The following is a 22326-nucleotide window of genomic DNA, read 5'->3' on the forward strand; positions in this document are numbered from 1 at the left end:
TTGTGATAACTTGATTAAATAACAAGATTAAAAGGATCCTAAACCGGTTGTCCAAATTATCTTATTAGGCGTGATTTTCAATTACATATTCCCTTTAAACATGCAATATGGTGATTATAATAACAATAATAGAATAAACATTAATATTGGAAGCAATTCAACAATAAATATCGTTAGTCAAATCAAATATAAAATAACCTAATCATGATACTAGCAATATTAAAATAAAATAAGAGTAATTAAATTAATTAATTATTCACATTCCACGCGTTCCTTTAAATTGCTACATCATGAATAAATTGTTAGTAACTTCAATAAAAATAAATCAAATGAAAACTAAATTAAATAAATGTAGATTTGATTTGGTCCAAACCCTCAGTTATTTGTATCTTTCACACCTTGGTTTAAGGAAGGAACCTCGGGTTAAGTATGGACTCCTTGGAGTGCTTAAGGAAAGAATGGTGTAATTAGAAATATAGGTTTAAGGCTTAGAATATGAGGGAGAGAGAAGAGAATGATTTTTGGTGTAAATGAGAGAAAAGAGAGAACGATTTTATCAAGCTTGTTCATGATTGATAAAAGGGGAGATATGACCTCTATTTATAGAGAAAAAAGAAGGGTCGAAAAAACAAGATAAGATCCAAATTAAATCGGAATAAAACTCAATAGACTGTAGTTTTTGTGGTTTTTGTTTTTATCATATCTTTTGATCCAGAAATTGTAATAAGATAAATAATATATCGTTGGAAAGCTCTTGAAGTATACTTTCTAACCGAATTAGAATCAGATTAAAATATTTTGTTGAATAAAAGATATAGCCAAAATAGTGAGACGGTGTCAGTTTTGGATAGAGTTTGATATTTTATTCATATATTTTCCGTTATAGCTCGGAATTGATATTATAATATATCATTGGAAAGATTATTTCAACATATAAAATTTGGATAAAAACTATTAGGCACTGTAGGCGTCGTTCGATGTGCGCCTACGTTAAAACATGTGTGAATATGCTTGGCACTCATAGGAAGTGGGAATTGACATAATACAATTAGGGACAAGGAAAGTAGGGAGCCCCAAACAAGTTTTTAAGGAACTTGTAAACCGTTCACGGATCATAAAAGGAAACCACGATAAAGGGACAACGAAGGCAACAATGATTGACCCGTGAAGGTTACACCCCATTCATAATCCATGAGATTACTAACTCCATATGGTTCGGAACCACGAAAGGAGGATCGGGGATGATGGTACGAAGTGAGTCATGGAGTCACATTCGCCCGTATTGGCCTCTACTCGATTCTTATAGTGAAAAGTGATTCCTGAGATCTCAAAGGCATACAAACAAAATATTCAATTTGCTCCAAACTATTATTAGGCTAAATTGGTTAAATATTAATGCTACACATAATTCTAAAATATTTGTGATCACTTGAATTAAATAACAAGATTAAAAAGGAACCTAAACCAGTTGTCCAAATTATCTTATTAGGCGTGATTTTCAATTACATATTCCCTTTAAACATGCAATATGATGATCAATAAAAAATATAATAGAATTAACATTAATATTGGAAGCAATTTAACAATAATAACGTTAGTCAAATCAAATATAAATTATAAACCTAATCATGATACTAGCGACAAGAATAAAAATAAGAGTAATTAAGTGATTAATTACTCACTTTTCGCGTTTCCTTGAATTGCTACATCATGAATAAACTGTTAGTAACTTCAATAAAAATATAAATCAAATTAAAACAATTAAATTAAATAAAAAAGTAGAGTTGATTTGGTCCAAACCCTCAGTTAATTATAAATTTCACGCCTTGGTTTAAGTATAGAACTTCAGGTATTGTATGGACTCCTTGGAGTGCTTAGGGGAAGTATTATGGAAGAATAGGGAGGCTAGTGTTTAGGCTAAAGAGGGAGAAGAGAATTATTTGATGATCAAGCTTGTTGATGATTGGAAAAGGGGTGGTATGACCTTTATTTATAGAGAAAAAAAAAGAAGGGTCGAAGAATTAAGATAAGATTCGAATTAAATCGAAATAAAACTCGATAGACTGCAAGTTTTGCGGTTTTCGTTTTTATCATATCTTTTGATCCAGAAATCGGAATAAGATGAATAAGATATCGTTGGAAAGCTCTTGAATTCTACTTTCTAAACAAATTAGAATCAAATTAAAATATTTTATAGAATAAAAGATATGGCCGAAATATTGAGACGGTGTCAGTTTTGGTTAGAGTTTGATATTTTATTTATTTCTTTTCCGTTATAACTCGGAATTGATATTATAATATATCATTGGAAAGATAGTTTCAAGGGCTATCCAACCATATAAATTTTGGATAAAAACTATATGGTACGAAAATAATATATGTCTATCTTTGAATGTCTTTCAATTCGAATAAAATTAGGACTTTAAAAAAAAGGAGTTTTATTCAATTTCAAACTCTTTAATCTTATCTTTTCAAAAAGGATAATCAGGATCTTTTAGAAACTTATACAAGTTACTAATTAATCCTAATTGGTTTAGGAATTGGATTAAATCATTTGGACCCTCCACATAATCATTGGGTCGTAGGTAAGGTGGGCTTAGGTTCGGTTTGGGCTCAGTTTAATATTTTGGTCATAACTTATTCGTTATAACTCGGATTTGGGCTTATAATATATCGTTAAAAAGTTCTTTTAAAGCCACATACAACTATTCAATCATTGGACCCAGATTATGGACCAAAATAAACTGGATTAAACATTTTTATAAAAAGGACACGAAATTAATTATTTTAAAGGACACGAAATGAATTATTTTGGGTTTAAAGGCACGAAAAGAGGAAAATAAGTTATTTTTTGAGGAAATGGTCTAGAAGTTGGGTTGGTTTATGAAATGGAAATACGGATTTAAGCACTCCAAGATTAAATACTCAACCCGACCAATAATGGCACTAAAAGGTTGTTCATCATCGGGTTTGGTTTTGGGGAGACATTTTTAGGTGTCTACAGGCACGAAAATAATATATGTCTATCTTTGAACGTCGTTCAATTCGAATAGAATTAGGACTTTCAAAAAAAGAAAAGTTTTATTCAATTTCAAACTCTTTAATCTTATCTTTTTAAAAAGGATAATTAAGATCTTTTAGAAACTTATAGAAGCTTCTAATTAATCCTAATTGGTTTAGGAATGGGATTAAATAATTTGGACCCTCCACATGGTCATTGGGTTGTAGGTAAGGTGGGCTTAGGTTCGGTTTGGGCTCGGCTTAATATTTTAGCCATAACTTATTCGTTATAACTCGGATTTGGGCTTATAATATATCGTTGGAAATCTCTTTTCAAGCCCCATCCAATTATTAAATCATTGGTCCCAGATTATGGACCAAAATAAACTGGATTAAACATTTTTATAAAAAGGACACGAAATGAATTATTTTGCTTTTAAAGGCACGAAAAGAGGAAAATAAGTTATGGTTTGGGGAAATGGGATAAAAGTTTGTTCGTCATCAGGTTGGTTTATGAAATTAAAATATGGATTTAAGCACTCCAAGATTAAATACTCAACCCGACCAATAATGGCGGTGAAAGGTTGTTCGTCATCGGGTTTGGTTTTGGGGAGACATTTTTAGGTATCTACAGAAGCCCCCATTTGACTGAGTTTGTAGAAACGTCAGTTTCGAAAACGATAGTCAAAGTAGTCGATAGGGAAGGGGAATGATTTAAGATATTCTGCGATCCTAAATCACTCTGTATACGCCAATACCTGTAGAAAAGTGTTAATTCCGCATATAAAAGAGTAAAGGGATAGAATACTTATTTGACACCAGTGTATCGGTGACAAATGAGTTTGGTAGCTTCCTATGCTTGAAGGAATCCACTGGATGACGTTTGTTAAAATGCTTTCCATGCCTGAGGAAAGCCGACTGACGAGTTTGGTAGCTTTCTAAGCCTGAAAAAATCTACTGGATGATACTTTCCATGCTTGAGGAAAGTCGACATATGAATTTGGTGTTTTTCTATGCTTGAAGAAACCCATCGATAATACTTTCCATGCTTGAGGAAAGCCGACAAAGGAATTTGGCGGTTTTCTATGCTTAAAGAAACCCACCGATAATACTTTCTATGCTTGAGGAAAGTTGACAGATGATGAGATTGCAAGTCTCTGTGTATCAAGAACCTTGTGTCGTGAAGTGATGGTGGTTAAATTGTCCCCGAACGTGGGCTGTAGTTGGTTCACTTGTCCCCGAACGTGGGCTGTAGTTGGTTCACTTGTCCCTGAACGTGGGATGTAGTTGGTTTGCTTGTCCCCGAACGTGGGCTGTAAATGGTCCGCTTGTCCTTGGACATGGGCTGTAAATGGTCCGCTTGTCCCCGGACGTGGGATGTAGATGGTCCGCTTGTCCCCGAACGTGGGTTGTAAATGGTCCGCTTGTCCTCGGACGTGGGATGTAGATGGTTAGCTTGTCCCCGGACGTGGGCTGTATATGGTCCGCTTGTCCCCGGACGTGGGTTGTAATTGAGACCTGCAAAATAAAATTTACTAAGGGACTCGTATGGACTATGATTGACTTGACCAACTGACTTGACCAAGCTTGACTTGACCTGACATGACATGTGTATAGCTTGTGGTTGTGTGCGTATATGGTGTGTGTGTGTGCAAACATAAGCAACAAAAAATGCAAAAGCAAAAAATTTTCCGTCATTTTTGTCATGAAACGAGTGGAAGGTATTGACTTTCTCCCGAAAAAGAAAGACGTGAAAAATGAAGTTTTGTTTTCGAACTTCCCTCGATAAAAATTTTGAAAACGTTTTTGAACTTCCCCAAAAGAAAATAATGAAAAAGGGGAAGAAGTTTTGAACTTCCTCCTTGAGCAAGACGAAATGAATCGTATCGATTGAATTGCTTGTCTTGAAAATAATTTATGCATGATGCATGTTCTTAGGTCAGGATGCTAAGGACAATTACATCATGTGACACGATAGATGAATGAACTTATTTCATGGAGCTAAGCATCATATATGGTGTAAAGAAACGATCTTGAACGTCACTTAGGTCTGGAAGCTAAGCACGTATATAGATGAAGTGATTATTGCATAATGAACGTTGCTTAGGTCAAGGAGCTAAGAACGATATGCTTTGTATGATTACAAATCACTACTAAAATCCGGCTAAATTGCGATCGTTTTTCTACGACCGTCTGGAAAACAGTCGCAAATTATGAAATTTGCGACCGTTTTTTATGCGGTCGCAATATTACGACTGCTTTGACAACGGTCGCAAATTTGCGACAGTTTTGCGACCGTTTTAAGCCTTTTAGACGGTCGCTCGGATGTTTGAACAATTAAAAATAGTTCTAAATTAAATTAAATCGTTTGCGACCGTCAAAGCCGGTCGTAAATGTCATAATCTGCGACCATCAAAGACGGTCGTAAATGTCATAATCCGCGACCGTCAAAGAGACGGTCATAAATATCATAATCTGTGACCGTCAAAGATACAGTCGTAAATGTCATAATCTGCGACCGCCTCTAAAACGGTCGCAGATTTCTAATTTTGCGACCGTTTTAGCAGTCGCAATTTTTTTTTAATTTATAAAATAGGGTATAAAACGGAATCCAACTTACACTAACACTAATTTTTTTACACAGCCGCTACTCTTCCTTCATTTTCCTTATCTCCTCTCTTTCCTTCCCTCTTCCTTCTCACGTTGCTCATCTCTCTAATTCATTCTCCTCTTTCACTCTCATCTCCTATTTTCTGAATTCTCTTTCTCTAAATTTCCTCCTATTCTCCCTCCCATACTCTTTCCTCTTCTCCTTCTCGTTCTCTTTCCTTAGGATTTTCGCTCTTACAGGCTCAAGTCGTATTCACCCAATCAAAAATAAAACCTAAATCCACTAACTATGTAGATAGGGAAGAAGGGTCGAACCACAGGGAAACAAGTCAATTTATTCCTAAGCTAATTAATTAAAAGCAATCTAAATTATCAAGTAACCAAATTATTATTAGAAGGGTAATTAAACTACTAAAAGTAAGAGTAGGAAGGAATAAAAGTAAGAGGTAAATCAATGAAAGAAAAGCCTAGGACATAGGTTCACCAATAAACAATATTCTAGGGTAAAACATAACAATCAATCATCAATGCATCAATTAATCAGATCATAAAGGGCTTTCGCTACGTATTACAATCACAGAGTTAATTTACCGGTATTAAATCTCATCTATCGAATCTCGACTTAACCATTTATAAATTAGTCCGCCTATTGAACTAAGCCTAAACATCAATTCTCATCTCTCGAATCTCGAATCAATATTGCTAAACTCATACAATTAACTCTGGCCAAACCTAATTGCATAACATTAAATCAATCAATAGGAAAATAATTAAGCATTGACAATCAACAATCATAAATTGCCCCTTCATATTATTTATTGGATCCCCATAAACCCTAGAAATAAAACTACTCACACATAATTAAATCTAAACTAATCAAAGCAATAAAATAAGACATGATGAAAGAATTAAAGAAAATAACTGAAATTAATAGAGAAGAAATCGTTACCAAAAGTAATCTGAATTAAGGAGTTGAATTAAGAACAAAGTTGAGAGAAATTTAGAGAGAGAAAATATTCTAAGTAGAGAGAGAAAGTCTAAAAGAGAAGGTAAACCAAAATTCCGTACTAAAATCGTACTTAAACAACTCTAAAAACAATCCTAATCAAAAACTAAGAATTCGGCAATTAGGTGCCTCCAAAAACACGCGCCCGATCGGGCGAAGGGCCGCCCGATTGGGCCCGCCTTTTTCACCATGCTTCTCCTGGGCAGCCGCGCCCGATCGAGCTAATGCTCACCCGATCGGGCGCGCCTTACACAATGACTCCTACTACGCGCCCGCCCGATCGGGCGCAAGCTTGCCCAATTGGGCCCGGTCTCTTCCTCGAGGCTTGGACTTCGATTGGGCTTAATTCTTCGACCCAATCTGGATTTCCTCTTCGGGTCTTGAATACTCGGTCCAAATGCCCCGATATCACACACCGAGCCCTTAATCACCAGCTCTAACTGGTCCTGGGCTTCAAAGATGGTCATGTCCTCCTAATGTCCGTAGTTGCTCCATGAAAAACGCTCCAAATGTGCAATTTCCTACAAAACTCAAGCAAAACTACAAAAACTCTAGAAAACACCAATTAGTAATAAAAGTGGCTCTAAAGAGCCAAAAACACTACTAATTATGACAAAGGGACAGGGGTAAAATACTATGTAAATCGGAAACATCACGCTCCATCTCTGTTTCTTTGTTTCTTCTTCATTTTATTTTTTTTCTTAGGATTTCTGTCAACTAATGAATTGTGGTGTTGTATTTTCGTCAAAGTTTGGTATTAATGGTCAAATTCGACTATAAAAGTTCCAGATCTGGAGTTTTTATGGTCGAATTTGACCATATAAACCTAAAGAGGAAGAAGTTTTGTGAAAGGTATGTGTTTCTTCTCTGAATTTTTATTATATTTTTGTTTATTTTCAATTTTTGTTGTTTTATTTTGTTCTCTAATTTCCATGATTGTTCAATTTTTTTTTTCTGATTTTTATTTGTGTTTTTGTTTGAGTTTTGGTTTGATTTTTGTGTGTTTTTGTTTGCGTTTTAGTTCGAATTTTTGTATATTTTGTTCGAATAGTGGTTCGATTTTTTTCGAAATTGTGTGATTGTTGTTCGAATTTTTGTGGGTTTTTTTTAGTTGAATTTTTGTTCAAAATTTGCTTAGTGTTTGTGGGTTTGATTTGTGTTCGTATTTTTTGTTGATTTTTTATTTAATTTTTGTGCATTTTATTTGTGGGTTAAATTGTTTTGATTAATTTATGTTGCTTTTTTTTCGATTTTTTGTTTGATTTTTGTAATTTTGTTCGAAATTATATGGGTTGTTTTTTTTTTGTTAAATCGAATGTTTTTGTTGGTTAAATTTCTGGGTTAATTTTTGTTGATAAATTTATGTTTTTCTGGGTTAAGGGTGGACGGGTGGTGGTGGGTATTGGTGGTTGAAGGTGATGGTGGGTATTGGTGGTTGAAGGTGATGGTGGGTAGAGGGCGGTGGATAGTGGTTGTTTAGGGTGGACAGTTGTGGTGGTTTGGGTGGGATCTAGTTTTGGTGGATCTGGGTCAAGGGTGGGTGGGTGATGGGTCTGTTTTATATATATATATATATATATATATATATATATATATATATATATATATATATATATATATATATATATATATATATATATATATATATATAACTTTTAGCGATCGCTTATGACGGTCGCTGATTTCAAGATTTGCAACCGTTTCATAAAGAAGTCACAATTATTAATATTTGCGACCATTTTCTTAACGGTCGTTGAAAATAGTAAAAACGGTCGCAAAAAATCTGCGACCGTCAAACGGTCGTAATTTTGTTTTTTTGCGACCAAGAGAATAACGACTGCCATGTTACGACTGTTGACGGTCGCAATTATGATTTGCGACCGTTTTTGCTATTTTCTGCGACCGTTTGAGGCGGTCGCAATTTGGTCGAATTTTAGTAGTGAATCATTGATATATAAATGAATATTGCTCACGTCAGGAAGCTAAGCAAGTATATAAAGTTTCTTCTAATGAATGCTATCTTGAAAGATGATGAAGCATGCGCGGTAGGGAAATAAGATTTCATGATAAAGGGTTCCTAAAGGGAAGGATGATATGGATATGGATGTGTGAGTGAAGTGTGTGAATGTGATACTAAGGCTGGCTGTAAGGGTTATGGTGATGGAATTATATATGAGAAGAGTCAAAGATGATGAATCTTTAGGTTGGGTAGGCTAAATGATGTGGGTTCAAGCCCCAAGTCTAGCTCTAGATGGGTAAGGGTAAGCATTGGATATTCTTTGACTCGATCATGTATGGATATGAATATGAATGTGGCCGCACCTCGATATGAGGTTGCCTATGTATCCGTTAGGAATCAGGCCGAGCGTAGCTCTAACCGAACTTTGCACAAGTGTATGTACACCTCAAAGAGTTATTTCAAGGGTTGTAATATGGTTAAGTTGATGGTTTAAAGAAGAAAAGGGTACAAGGCTCAAGACTCGAGAGAATCCCCAAGATGTGTAATTGTGAATTTGAAAATTTTGAATTTTGCAAGTTTTGCTTAGATTTTTTTTCATTGTTTTGAATCAATGTGGGCAATCTCAGATCATGCGGTCCATCACTCACTTAGCATTCATGTTTCTCAAGCACGGTACCAAGCACTCGATGAGAGACGCAATTTGAGACGTGTTCATATCAAAGACATTGGAACACTTGCTCTTATACATTGTTTTTTTTATTTACTTTTTTTTTTTATTATTATTCGTTTTTATTATTATTATTTGAACTTGCTTTCTGAATGTTACACAAATTACACACCTTCATATCCCAGGTTTAAGTGAATGTGGGTTTAATAAATAAGGTCAATCGTTAGACGAGGCTCAAAGTGGTTAATGAAGAATAGATATGTGATTGAATGGTTAATGGGAAATAATGGGTTGCAAAGGTGCCTCAAATCATTGGCATACCTTGTGTTCGGTACGACGATTGATTTTTTTTTTTTTTTTTTTTTTTTGGCGAATGACATGATCGAATGCAAAGGAAAGAAATGCTCATTGATGGAACATGGCATATAGACATACATAAGGATAAGGGGAACCTATGCTAGACTTATTAGGGGAAAAGGGTTGAAACGAAAAAAAAAGAGCATGAAATCTTTTATGGAAACTTGTCTTGTGTTTCGTCTTCATGGTTGCTTATGAATTACTTGTTACCGCCAAGAGGGACAAGAAGTTTGTTATTGCTGATGCTTTGATTGGAAGAAAAGAAGGAAGGAATGACGTTCTCCTTATTCTTCCAACTCTTAACTAGTGATTCTTGAACTTGAGTACTAAGGAGCAAAATGAGCTCACTTAATGCATTGACTCAATACTCGGATTGGAAAGGAATAGTGTATGAAAGAATTTTGAAAACCAATGGGGAATACTCCACCCATTCCTATTACGACGGAAAACGACGCATGCATGGTCCTAGTATACAATCATAAACAATATAGTGCATTACTCGAAGACAAAGTGTGTGCAACGAATCAACATGTGTGATTAGGTGAGTTTATTAAGACAAGTGGTATGATCGCATGGCTAGACATGAGGACGTTGTGAAAAACATAGGACCCAATGCCAAATAGCACGGAAGACTAAAAGACAAACTAACTTGATTAATTTTGTCAAATTTTAATGTTTATGCTATTTACTAGGTGAAAACGGTCCATTGGAAATCGTTAGTCATAAATAAGATCAACCACAATCAAAGACAAAGAACACATGTTAAGGTTAGCACAAAAATTGATCACGAGAAACTAGGAAGATGACTAGAATTCTAGAAGAGTTATGACTCATGGGTATATAAAAAAAAAAAAAAAATCTATAGTCCTATGTTATTTGAGTTGACACGGATTAAAGGACTTGGCTAAGACTATCTTGACACGAAAATAATAAAAAAAAAAATTAAAAAAAACAAAAAAAAGTTGACGCTAAAAAGACACCTAAACTGGACAGGCTGTAGTATATCGGTTATAACTTTTTATCTGTGACTCTGATTGGAACGAAACTAATTCCAAATGAAATATAAAACTCGGGGATACAGATCCATAGGTTATACAAAACGTAACTCTTTCTGGAACTCCGACTATGACCAAAACAAGTTGACTCTTGTGCAGTATAGGAGAATAAAAATCCGGGTTGACTCAAATTTTAAAAAAAATCTATGACTCGACTCTAAAAAAATAAAAAGGGTTTGATAAGAAAAAAAATAAATAAATAAAAAGTAAAAAAATGCACATATAAGCACATTGTCACGAATGATGCAATGAAGTTCGCAACCTAAAGTTCTTGCTTTTTAAATACAAAATTCCGCATTCATTAGATCTAGAAACACCTAGCCATATTATAAGTTGCCTTCGCCCTAGAAGTGAAAGGTTTAATTTCTGAGGGTTTGGTCCCAAATATCTATTTCAATTATTTAATTTGATTGTTTGATTATTATTTTCCTTGAAGTTACTAACGTGTGTATTTTGTTATTAGAAAGAGGTACGAAACATCAAAGTAAGTGCTTTAATGGTTTTAATTGATGTTATGATGTAGAAATCATGTTTAAATTGTTATTATGATATTCCTAGTATCATGTCTAGGTTAATTTTAATATTAAATATGATTGTTACGATGCCTTCTATGTTCTTCCTAATATTTATGATTGTTAGTATCATGTTAGGGTTAATGATTTGATTTTTATTGCTTAGTGACATGCTAGGGTTTGTTATTAATCTTGTTAGTATCATGCCTAGGATCTTGCTATTATTATTATGCTTTAATATTAACATGAACATGATTATGATTATAATTGTTATAATTTATGATTATTATTATTATTATTATTATTATTATTATTATTATTATTATTATTATTATTATTATTATTATTATTATTATTATTATTATTATTTTTATTATTATTATTATTATTATTATTATTATTATTATTATTATTATTTTGATGATGATTATTTTATTTATGATTATTATTGTTTTGATTATGATTATAATTTTATAATGAAGATTATTATTGTTATTATAATTATTATTATGATGATTATTTATTATGTTGCTTGATGATTATTTATTGTTATTGCTTGATCACACCTTTTATGTATGTTTAAAGGGAATTAATACTTGTAATCACGCTTAATAAGATAATTAATAATCTTGTTTAGGGTTAATGTGATTATATTTCAAGTGATCGCCAATAATAGTTTATTTGTGCATTAATGTTCAACCAACATAGATAAACAAGTTTAGGTTAAACCTAATGATTGCATATTAATCAAAAAGCGCACATGAATACGATCAGAATAAAGTAAAGGCCTATTATTAGGGCAGGTTCAATCTCTTTTAGGTTGGATTTGTACCTTCATCCCCGAACCCTTATTTGGTTCTAGACCTTATGGAGTTGGCGATCTCTTTGACCGTTAAGAGGTGTAACCTTCACCTCGTGAACGGTTTACAAGTTCCTAAAACTTGTTAGCGACTCTTTTACTTTATCTTCTTCCCTTTTGGACGCCACCGTACTTTAGTGTATGATCACAGTGGGGTTCAAGCTAGGGGTTAACGCTTGAAATTTATTCCCTACACTTTCCAAATTTGGTCTCCAGCCGGCTGCAAATCCGGCCGAGTCATCTCAGCTACAAAATCAACATAGGCTTGTCCCTTGATTGCCCTTCTGGATTCGAACGTGATGTCGAAACCTCTCGGCTCTAAGGCCCATTTAAGCATGCGGCCACTTGCCTCCAAAGTTGCAAACGACTTCTTGAGTTGCTGGTCTCTATAGACCACTATTGAATACACCAGAAGACGGCCGAAGCTTCTTTGACGCCATATACAATGCAAGGCCAAATTTTTCAATAGGGGGATACCTAAGCTCGACATTATGCAACACATGGATGACAAAATATACTGGAATCTGAAGGCCGTCCCTTTTAGCAAGCAGAACGACACTCAAAGAATGTTCATAAATAGTAAGGTACATATATAACTTCTCGTTCTTGAGTGGACTGACGAGCCGAGGCAATGTATGCAAATGGCTTTTCAGCTGAACAAAGGCTTCTTCGGCCTCCTCTATCCACTCGAACATAGCTTTCTTCTTGATCGTCTGAAAAAAGTATCGCCACTTATCCCTTGATCTTGACAAGAATCGACCGAGGGCGACTAAACAGCCGGTCAATCTTTGCACCTCTTTAATTTTCCTTGGCAACTTCATGTCCAAGACAACTTGAATTTTCTCAAGGTTGGCCTCAATTCCTCGCTGGTCGATAAAAAATTCGAGAAATTTGTCGGACTCAACACCAAAGACACACTTCTTTAGATTTAGCATCATCTTATGCCGCCTTCGGTAAAGGTTTCTCGAAGATCCTTTAGATAGTCGGCCGGCTCCTTTAACTTGACAATCATGTCATCAATGTATGCCTCCATATTTTGGCCAATCTAATCTTTGAAAACAATGTTCACAAGTCTATGAAAGGTAGCAGGGGCGTTCTTAAGGCCGAATGGCATAACTTTGTAACAGTACAGGCCCTGCTCGGTCACAAATGCTGTTTTCACTTGGTCTTCTTCCCATAATGGGAACTGGTGGAATCCGGAGTATGCTTCCATACAACTCATGAGAGCATATCCAACCATAGAGTCGATGACAGGGTAAAGTCGTATCCCCTAATCAAAAATAAATCCTAAGTCCTCTAACTAAAGTAGATAGGGAAGTAGGGGCGATCTCCATAGGGAAACAAGTCTTTTTACTCCTAATTAATTATTATAATCTAAATTATCTAAGTAACCAATATTTATATTTGAGTATGAAACTAAACTACAAAGAATAGGAATAGGGAGAAAACAATATATAAAAGGATCTAGGGCATAGGTTCACCAATAAATAATACTCCAGGGTAAAACATAGTAATCAATCATTGACATTGCATAAATAACATGATTAACAGGCTCTCGCAATTTACTAAATCTAAGTTCTTATTGAAAATAGCCTTTAATATCAAATTAACATCTGCTCGATTCATCAATTTAATATTGCTATACTTTTACAAGCCGCAATTGTAAAACATTAAAACAATTCAATAAGAAATTATCATGCAATACCAATAATCAATAATAGTCAATCATCAATGCATCAATTAACCAGATTGTAAAGGGCTTTCGCTACGTATTACAATCACACAATTAATTTACCGGTATTAAATCTCATCTCTCGATTCTCGACTTAACCATTTATAAATTAACCTGCCTATTGAAACTAGACCTAAACATCAATTCTCATCTCTCGAATCTTGAATCAATATTGTCAAACTCATGCATAAAAGATAGGCCTAATCTAGTCATAGAGCATTAAATCAATCAATAGGAAATTAATCTAGCATTGATAATCAACAACAATAATTTACCCCTTCATATTATTTATTAGATCCCCATAAACCCTAGAAATTAAACTACTCACACATATTAAAAACTAAACTAATCAAAGTAATAAAATAAATCATGATGAAAGGAATAAAATAAACAACTAAGATTAAGGGAAGAAGAATCGTTACCAAAATAAATCTGAAATTAAAGGAAGAATTAAGAACAAAGGTTTAAGAGAAAAGAAATCTAAGAGAATAATTAAGAGAGTAAAGAAAAGTGAAAAAGAGAGAAGAAGAGATCCTAAAATCGTATTACGGAGGAGTATTTATACTCCGTACAAAAATCCTAAACTAAAACAAATTAAAACGACGTGAAGCGTCTCCTAAGAAATACACGCGCCCGATCGGGCGCGCCTTTTTGCCTCTAATACAAATCTCGCGCCCGGCCGGGCGCGTCATCGGGCGCCAGCCTTAGCTTCTCCCGCCCGGCCGGGCGCGCCTCCGGGCGCCAGCCTCTTTGGCCGGGCGGCTCATTTGGGCCACTATTTGGACTTTGATTTGGCTCCAATTCTTCGGGCCAATCTGGGTTTCATCTTTGGGTCTTGAATATTCGGTCCAATTGCCCCGGTATCACCTATACTGAGCCCTTAATCACCGGTTCGATGGCTCTAATCGGCCCTGGGCTATAAACTCTGGTCGTGCTTCTCCAATGCTCGTGATTGCTCCAAAATATTTCGGGAAAATACTCCAAAAGCATAAATCCCTGCAAAAGTCAACCAAATCTACGAAAACACTAGAAAACACCAATTAGTAATAAAAGTGGCTCTAAAGAGCCAAAAACACTACTAATTATGACCAAGGGACGGGGGTAAAATACTATATAAAATAGACACATCAAACTCCCCCAAGCCAAACCTTTGCTTGTCCCTAAGCAAAGATCTCATCAATGAATCAATAAATTTGCTTCACCCCAAAAGTAAAAATCAAGCACGAACGATCCAGGGTAAATCAAATAAACACGCTTTAGAGTCAACCAATCAAATCCATCCAATTACCTTTCTTCCCTAACAATTGTCAAATAGAGCAAACCACAAGAGCATATAGAATTCAAGACTAGTGCTCACACACTCGACTCTCATTTTTGTGGCGAGTAAAAGATGTACTCAATCGCTCTCCATCCAACCCCTTTATGTGAACAATGCCCTCCCAACTCACACTCTCGTGTGTATAAAACAATGAACGCTCAACCTACTAGTCGACTCGAAATATGTCAAATCATAACTTGCATTGATAAACAACACTTTCACATTCATACAAATCTATGCACAAAGGTCAGAAGGTCTTTAAAGCTTGTAATGTAAGGTTAGGGTAACGGGTAGGATAAATTTGGGAATAAGTGAGAGAAAATCTATGCTTAAAGGAGTCATATCCTAATAAAACCCATGATCAAAATAAATAGTGATCATACATCTCCAACAACATAACCAACTCTAACATCAACCAAATAAACTCCAATCATAATAAACAATCCCAACACTTACAATTTCACTCATAAAAATATAATAATGAAGAAGTAGAGTGAAATAACAAACTTACTTTCAAACTTGAATTTTTTTTCCATTGAGGCTCAATTTTTTTTCTTTTGATCAACCTCCAACTAGAACATTTGAACATTTTTTCCTTTTCGAAGTTCACTTATTTTTCACATTTTTTTTTCTTTGAACTTCTTTTTTTTTTCATTATATCATGCTTTATTTTTTTCAAGAAAATATAACTCTCAAACTCATCAAAAATAAACATGAATAACAACAAAACAACTTCTCAAATCCCACCCAAATTGTGCAAATAATAAGCACACTACAAACTCCCTCGCCTCACTCACTAATAGCTCCCCCAAGCCAAGCTTGGGACTAGTAACCAATGGGGCAAAATAGGCTTGTAAAATGGCTAATAAACAACAAAAAAAAAGTCAAGGCAACAACATGGGTAGCAAGAAGGGAACAAATGTATCTACAATCATCTGGAGGCTACCTAAAAGAACAAATGCCTTCGTCCTCCACAATGTGCATAATAATGAATCATATAAATATTACTTATAGTTGAAAACCAATACTCAAATTCATTGACATACCAGGAACTATAGAACTATCACACATTTCCTAACCAAATCAACTAGTCAAGCACTATATTCACAAGTAGTTGGACAAAATTGACGCATGTTAAGGTTTCAAGGCAATCAAACATCAAATCATGATCAACTAATCCATAATGCCTATCATCAAATACCAAGAATCAAAACAATCTTTCAAGTAAGGGGCACATGGAAGCATAATTTATAATTCATTGGAACGTATTTTTGGATTTTTTTATTTTTCAATTTTTTTTGTATTTTTATATATAAGAAAGCAATAAAACTAACCTAGAAAACACACCAAAAATAAAAGAAAAGAGAAAGAAAAATACCAAACCAAAATCTCCCCCAAGCCAAAATCAGACAATGTCCTCATTGGCTCGGAAACTAGCCCAGCATAGCTAGTCCTCATCATCCTCGTCCATTGAGCCGAAACCCGCACCTCCACTGCCACCTGCACCACCTGCACCAGAAGAGCTACCACCAAAATAATCAGCGTGAAAACTCCCCCCCGCCGGTCCCCCGAAAGGGATGTCCTGCCCGTACCCGAAGAAAGAAGAATAGTCAGTGTAAATACCACGGGCAGTGGGATCCCTATCGTATCCCTAGGGTGGAGGCTGAAACCAGTCAGGGTGAATAGCGTCGTCGGGAATGTTGCCTCGACGAGCATAATCATCGTACATAGGGTAGAGAGATCTACCCTGGTTCCTCTCTAGGTACCCTAACCTCTGGTCTAAGGATTTTACCATCCTCCTAAGGTCAGTATGTGAATGCTCGATACGTCCTAGGGCCTGACCTATACTCTGAAGATCCCAAACTGGGTCAGAGTCAACATGAGGGACGGAATGGGACATACGAGGTGGAGAGAAAGCCACCTCAGGCTGAAGCTGTGGTGGTGGAACTGGTGGTGCCTGCCCCCTAGCGTTGGCAACTAAAGCATCATAAGTGTAAGAAAGTTGCCCTGGGGGAAAGGCGGTCAAGTCAGGACTGGGTAGGGGAAAATGGGCAAAGGTTGCTCGTTCCCAGTCCGAATACACCAAAATGGTGTCCGCTCGCTATCCGGTCTAACCCACCCCACATCCTCAAAATACCTAGCAGTCATGTAGGTATCTGGTCCACAGTTAGTCAGCTGGTGGGGTCCGTCTACTACAAAACTGGCCTTTTTCACCGCTATTCGAGTGATAAGGCCACCTAAACGGATAGGGGACTTGGAAGTGGTGCTGGCTGTGGCATGCCTACTCAAATGGTGAACTATAAACCTACCTATGTTCAATTTCCCGTACCCGTATACGTAGTGTCCTATGACAGCTAGTTCGTTAGTTTGAGCGTTATGAGGCTCGACCCTACCTAAAAAACACAAACCCGCAAATCTTTGCCAGATTTTTGGGACAGGGTGGTGAATAGGTTTGGTACTAGCATGTTGGGGGTCGGGGGCAGGTAAACCAGTCAAAGCATAATATAAGTCACCCATTTTATAGTCTGCATGCCACTGGTGAGATAATTCAGAATTTAATTAAAAAATTTTACAAAATTCAACAAAAGTTAAACTAATATTTCTATTATTTAACCTGAAAAATAAATTAGGCCCATTCCTACTACTAACAACATGAAAAGTGGACAGAAATTCACATGTAAGTTCTCGGTATGTAGGATAGTGCATGTCAACAAATTTTCTCATGCCAATGTCATTCAAAAATCGTTTAACAAAATCATACAAACCAAATGATTCTAAGGTAGGGCGGTGTAACCACCGAGAAGGAATTACCTCACGACCGACCAAATGCTCTAGCCGTTCCTTTTGTTCCCGGCTCACAATCCGGATCGTCGGCCAATACGGGAGTTGCAAGTCCGGGTCGTATTCCTCCCTCGAACTGGAGCTCCTACCAAAAATGGACCTAGCCCTCTTTGATGCCATGTTCAAGAAATGGGTTTAAAAATTTATTGAATTAAAACTGAAAAATTTTTATATGAAAGTGAAGAGGGTGGAAAGAGGATCACAAATATGTAAAGAGTTTTGAATTTGGGTTGGTAATGGAGGAGAAATCTTAGAGAGAAGTTAGAGAAAATTTGAGTTTTAGAGAGAGGAAGTAATGGAGGAAAGAAGAAATGGAGAAAGAAAGAAGAAAAGGGAGAAGAAAATGACGCGGAACCACTCGCGCCCGGTCGGGCAGTGGGTCGCCCGGTCGGGCGATCTGCAAAAAATTAGAAGCTGGTCCTCGTGCCCGGTCGGGCGACCTTCGCCCGGTCGGGCGATCTGATTCGCTCTGATTACGTAACCTCTCGCGCCCGGTCGGGCGCCACTCGCCCTGTCGGGCGATCTAATGACTTCAATCCTTCTTGTTCTCGCGCCCGGTCGGGCCAAATTTAGGCCAAAATTTTCGCTCTTCTCGCGCCCGGTCGGGCGATGCTTACCCGATCGGGTGGACAAATTAGTCTGTATACGACGAATTTCGCGCCCGGTCGGGCAAAATTACTTATTTTCAGACCCTTGCTCTCGCGCCCGATCGGGCGAGCTTCGCCCGGTCGGGCCCGAGACTAAATCGGCGAAATATTAATTTTCGTCTTTTCTCCAAAATTTGGCTAACTCTTTTCCTTCAAACCTGTACAAACACTCATAGAACTCGTTAAATTCCCTCATCTCTCCTCTCATAAGAAAAAGAAAAGAAAAACTAGTCTAAAAGGCATTAAAAATACGGGTTGCCTCCCGCAAAGCGCTGGTTTATCTAGGTCCCGCACGACCTTCTTACCAAGTACAATTTTTAGGACCCTTGGCCTAACGCTTGATCGGTGGTTTCTCACCCGGTCTAGCGATGTTTAGGCTGCGATGCGGCTTCCTGACATAACCTGTGGGACGCCAAATTGCCTTATCTGGTGGATCCTCCTTGACTTGGACTGGGGGATCTTCAATGCTACGCACTGAAAACCCTTCTTCGATCGAATGTTGCTTCAAATTGTCATTGCGTTCAACACTTGCAACTCGATCTGGCAGAACACTTACCGTAGGCTCGATTCGCACAACTTGCTTGATCGGTTTCACTTGTTCATCCTCGAAACCAAGACCAACATTGTAGAGTGCTCTTTCTATTGCATCGACTTCCTTCTGCCATTTGTCTATCTCATCTGAAAAGGATGCAACACAAGATACCGCCTCCAATGGATCTTTTTCAAGAGCTTGGGGCTTGTTAGGATAATTTACAACCACATTAACACTGAAACATTTCTCCTCAGTCATGGAGCTTTTAGGGGCATTATTCAGATTAAAAACAACTTTATCATCCCCTACTGATAGTGTTAACTTACCACTTCGTACATCTATGACTTCTCCTGCAGTGTTAAGGAATGGTCTACCCAAAATAATTGGGGTTTGCATATCCTCAGCCATATCAAGAACAACAAAATCTACAGGTATATAAAATTTACCTACTCTAACGGGGACATCATCTAAAACACCTAAGGGGTATTTGAAAGAACGGTCGGCCATTTGTAGAGTTATATTGGTAGCTTTTAATTTACCCATATTTAACTTAGAACACACAGATAATGGCATGACGCTAACACTAGCACCCAAATCACATAATGCATTATCAATCAAGAGATTGCCAATATGACAAGGGATAGAAAAACTACCCGGATCTTTTAATTTAGGTGGAGACTTATTTTGAAGTACGACACTACACTCTGCAGTAAAAGCTACTGTCTCTACCTCACTAATAGACCTTTTTCTCGTCAAAATTTCTTTCATAAATTTTGCATATGAGGGGATTTGTGTGATCAATTCAGTAAAGGGAACTGTTACCTTCAAATCTTTAACCACCTCCAGGAACTTACCAAACTGCTTATCCAAATTTGTCTTCAATTGACGATTGGGGAAAGGAAGTTTGATGATTGGCTTTGGAGCATTCTTATTCTTGTCTGGAGTAGCCACCTTCTCTGGAGTTGTATCCTGCAATGTAGAATTAGATATGTTAGTATTATCCTTTAGCCCTGCAGGGCTATCAACTACATTGTTTGGTTTAATGGAATCAACATTAGCATTATTTAATAAAACAGGTTCATTGACTCTGGGCATAGAGGGCCCTTCATAGTTTGAACCACTCCTTAGAGTAATTGCAAATGCTTGATCCGTAGGCCTAGTGGGCTGTGCCGGCAAGGCTCCCTGTTGGCGGGCTTGTAGAGTAGCGGAGAGTTGCGCAATTTGATTATCCATAATTTTATTATGCTCTATAATTTGATCAATTGTCGCATCTCTGCTCTCCATGTGCTTTTGCATATTAGCCAACATTGCTCTAATCTCCACCAGAGAAGGGTCAGAAGATGGGGAGGGTTGTTGTGGCTGGTTCTTCTGGCTAGCATTGGGATGATAATATTTTTGCTGCTGTTGTTGTGGCGCCTGTGGTTCTTGTGGTGGTGGATTTTGAACATTAGTGCTCCGGTAAGAAAGGTATGGATGATTCCGATACCCAGGATTGTAAGTGTTGGAGTATGGGTTATTCTGCCTGTAAGCTTGGAAGGCATTAACTTGCTCCACGGAACTCCTGCAATCCTGCTCCCAATGACCTACAATACCACAATTTTCACAGAATGCCTCATTAGAATTATTATTAATCGCAGAAACATTGGCTACATTAGCAGTGCTCAGATTATCTAATTTTTGGCAAATAGAGGTTAGTTGAGCTTGCAAAAAGGATACAGAGTCGACACTATGCTTTCCCTTGTTAGAAAATCCTCTGGGATTCCCATATTGGGAATTGTGTATTGCCATATCTTCAATAGCCTGACCTGCATCATCAACATTAAGATTCATAAATCTCCCACTAGCTGCAGAGTCTAAAATTATTCTAGAGGAATTTCCAATGCCGTTATAAAAGGCTTGGATTAACTGCTATTGCGCTAAATTATGGTGAGGGCATTCTCTTTGTAAGTCCTTGAACCTCTCCCAAGCCTCATATAAAGACTCATCGGCTTCTTGGGCAAAGTTCTGAATCGCACTCCGTAGTACTGCTGTTCTCTCTGCAGGATAATACTTGTTATAGAAATTCAAAACAAGAGTTTCCCAGTCAGTTATACCAAGTGTAGTTCTATTTAAGCCATTAAACCACAATTTAGCTTTTCCAGTTAAAGAGAAGGGAAAGAGAATCTCCCTGATTTGGTCTTGAGTGACCCCGGCTTGCCTGATGGTGTTGCAATATTGACAATAGTCGGCAATGTGAAGATTCGGGTCTTCACCCTTGGCCCCACTGAATTGCTTCCTCTCTATCATCGTTATAAATTGAGGTTTAATTTCAAATTGAACCCCATCAAGAGCCGGAGTAGGGGTGAGATGTGGAAAATCCGTAAGCTTTGGTTGTGAATAATCACTAAGCTTCTTTGGAGCCGTCATCTCTAATTCTGCGTCTGATGATATCTCTAAATCGCAATCAGTTGGAGGATCGCGGTGATTATTGTTATTATCACTAGAATCCGCCAGGATTTGCTTGTAGAAATTTTTCTGTCTATGGAAGGAACGTTCGATCTCAGGATCGAATGGGATATAACCTGATCTGGAACACCTGGGCATAAACAAAACTAGAAGAAAATGTGAGATTTGTCTCAGAGAACTATCGCTCTCTAAGACAAAAAGGGAAATAATCTAGACTACAAAAACAATCAGAAATAAAAATAAAACCGTTTCCCCGGCAATGGCGCCAAATTTTGACAGGGTAAAGTCGTATCCCCTAATCAAAAATAATTCCTAAGTCCTCTAACTAAAGTAGATAGGGAAGTAGGGTCGATCTCCACAGGGAAACAAGTCTTTTTACTCCTAATTAATTATTATAATCTAAATTATCTAAGTAACCAATATTTATATTTGAGTATGAAACTAAACTACAAAGAATAGGAATAGGGAGAAAACTATATATAAAAGGATCTAGGGCATAGGTTCACCAATAAATAATACTCCAGGGTAAAACATAGTAATCAATCATTGACATTGCATAAATAACATGATTAACATGCTCTCGCAATTTACTAGATCTAAGTTCTTATTGAAAATAGCCTTTAATATCAAATTAACATATGCTCGATTCATCAATTTAATATTGCTATACTTTTACAAGCCGCAATTGTAAAACATTAAAAAAATTCAATAAGAAATTATCATGCAATACCAATAATCAATAATAGTCAATCATCAATGCATCAATTAACCAGATTGTAAAGGGC

At 36.7% G+C, this 22326-nt stretch overlaps 1 non-coding gene across 1 annotated transcript; it reads left to right on the top strand.

The window, feature by feature from the left end:
• The first annotated feature begins 21014 nt into the window (after positions 1–21014).
• On the top strand, positions 21015–21121 carry LOC145556931 (small nucleolar RNA R71). Its single transcript, XR_014092024.1, has one exon. It is a non-coding gene; the product is annotated as a small nucleolar RNA R71 (small nucleolar RNA).
• Positions 21122–22326: the final 1205 nt, after the last annotated feature.

The sequence above is a fragment of the Chenopodium album genome, chromosome 8 (genome assembly GCF_948465745.1).
Source record: "Chenopodium album chromosome 8, dcCheAlbu1.1, whole genome shotgun sequence".
Classification (NCBI taxonomy): Eukaryota; Viridiplantae; Streptophyta; class Magnoliopsida; order Caryophyllales; family Amaranthaceae; genus Chenopodium; species Chenopodium album.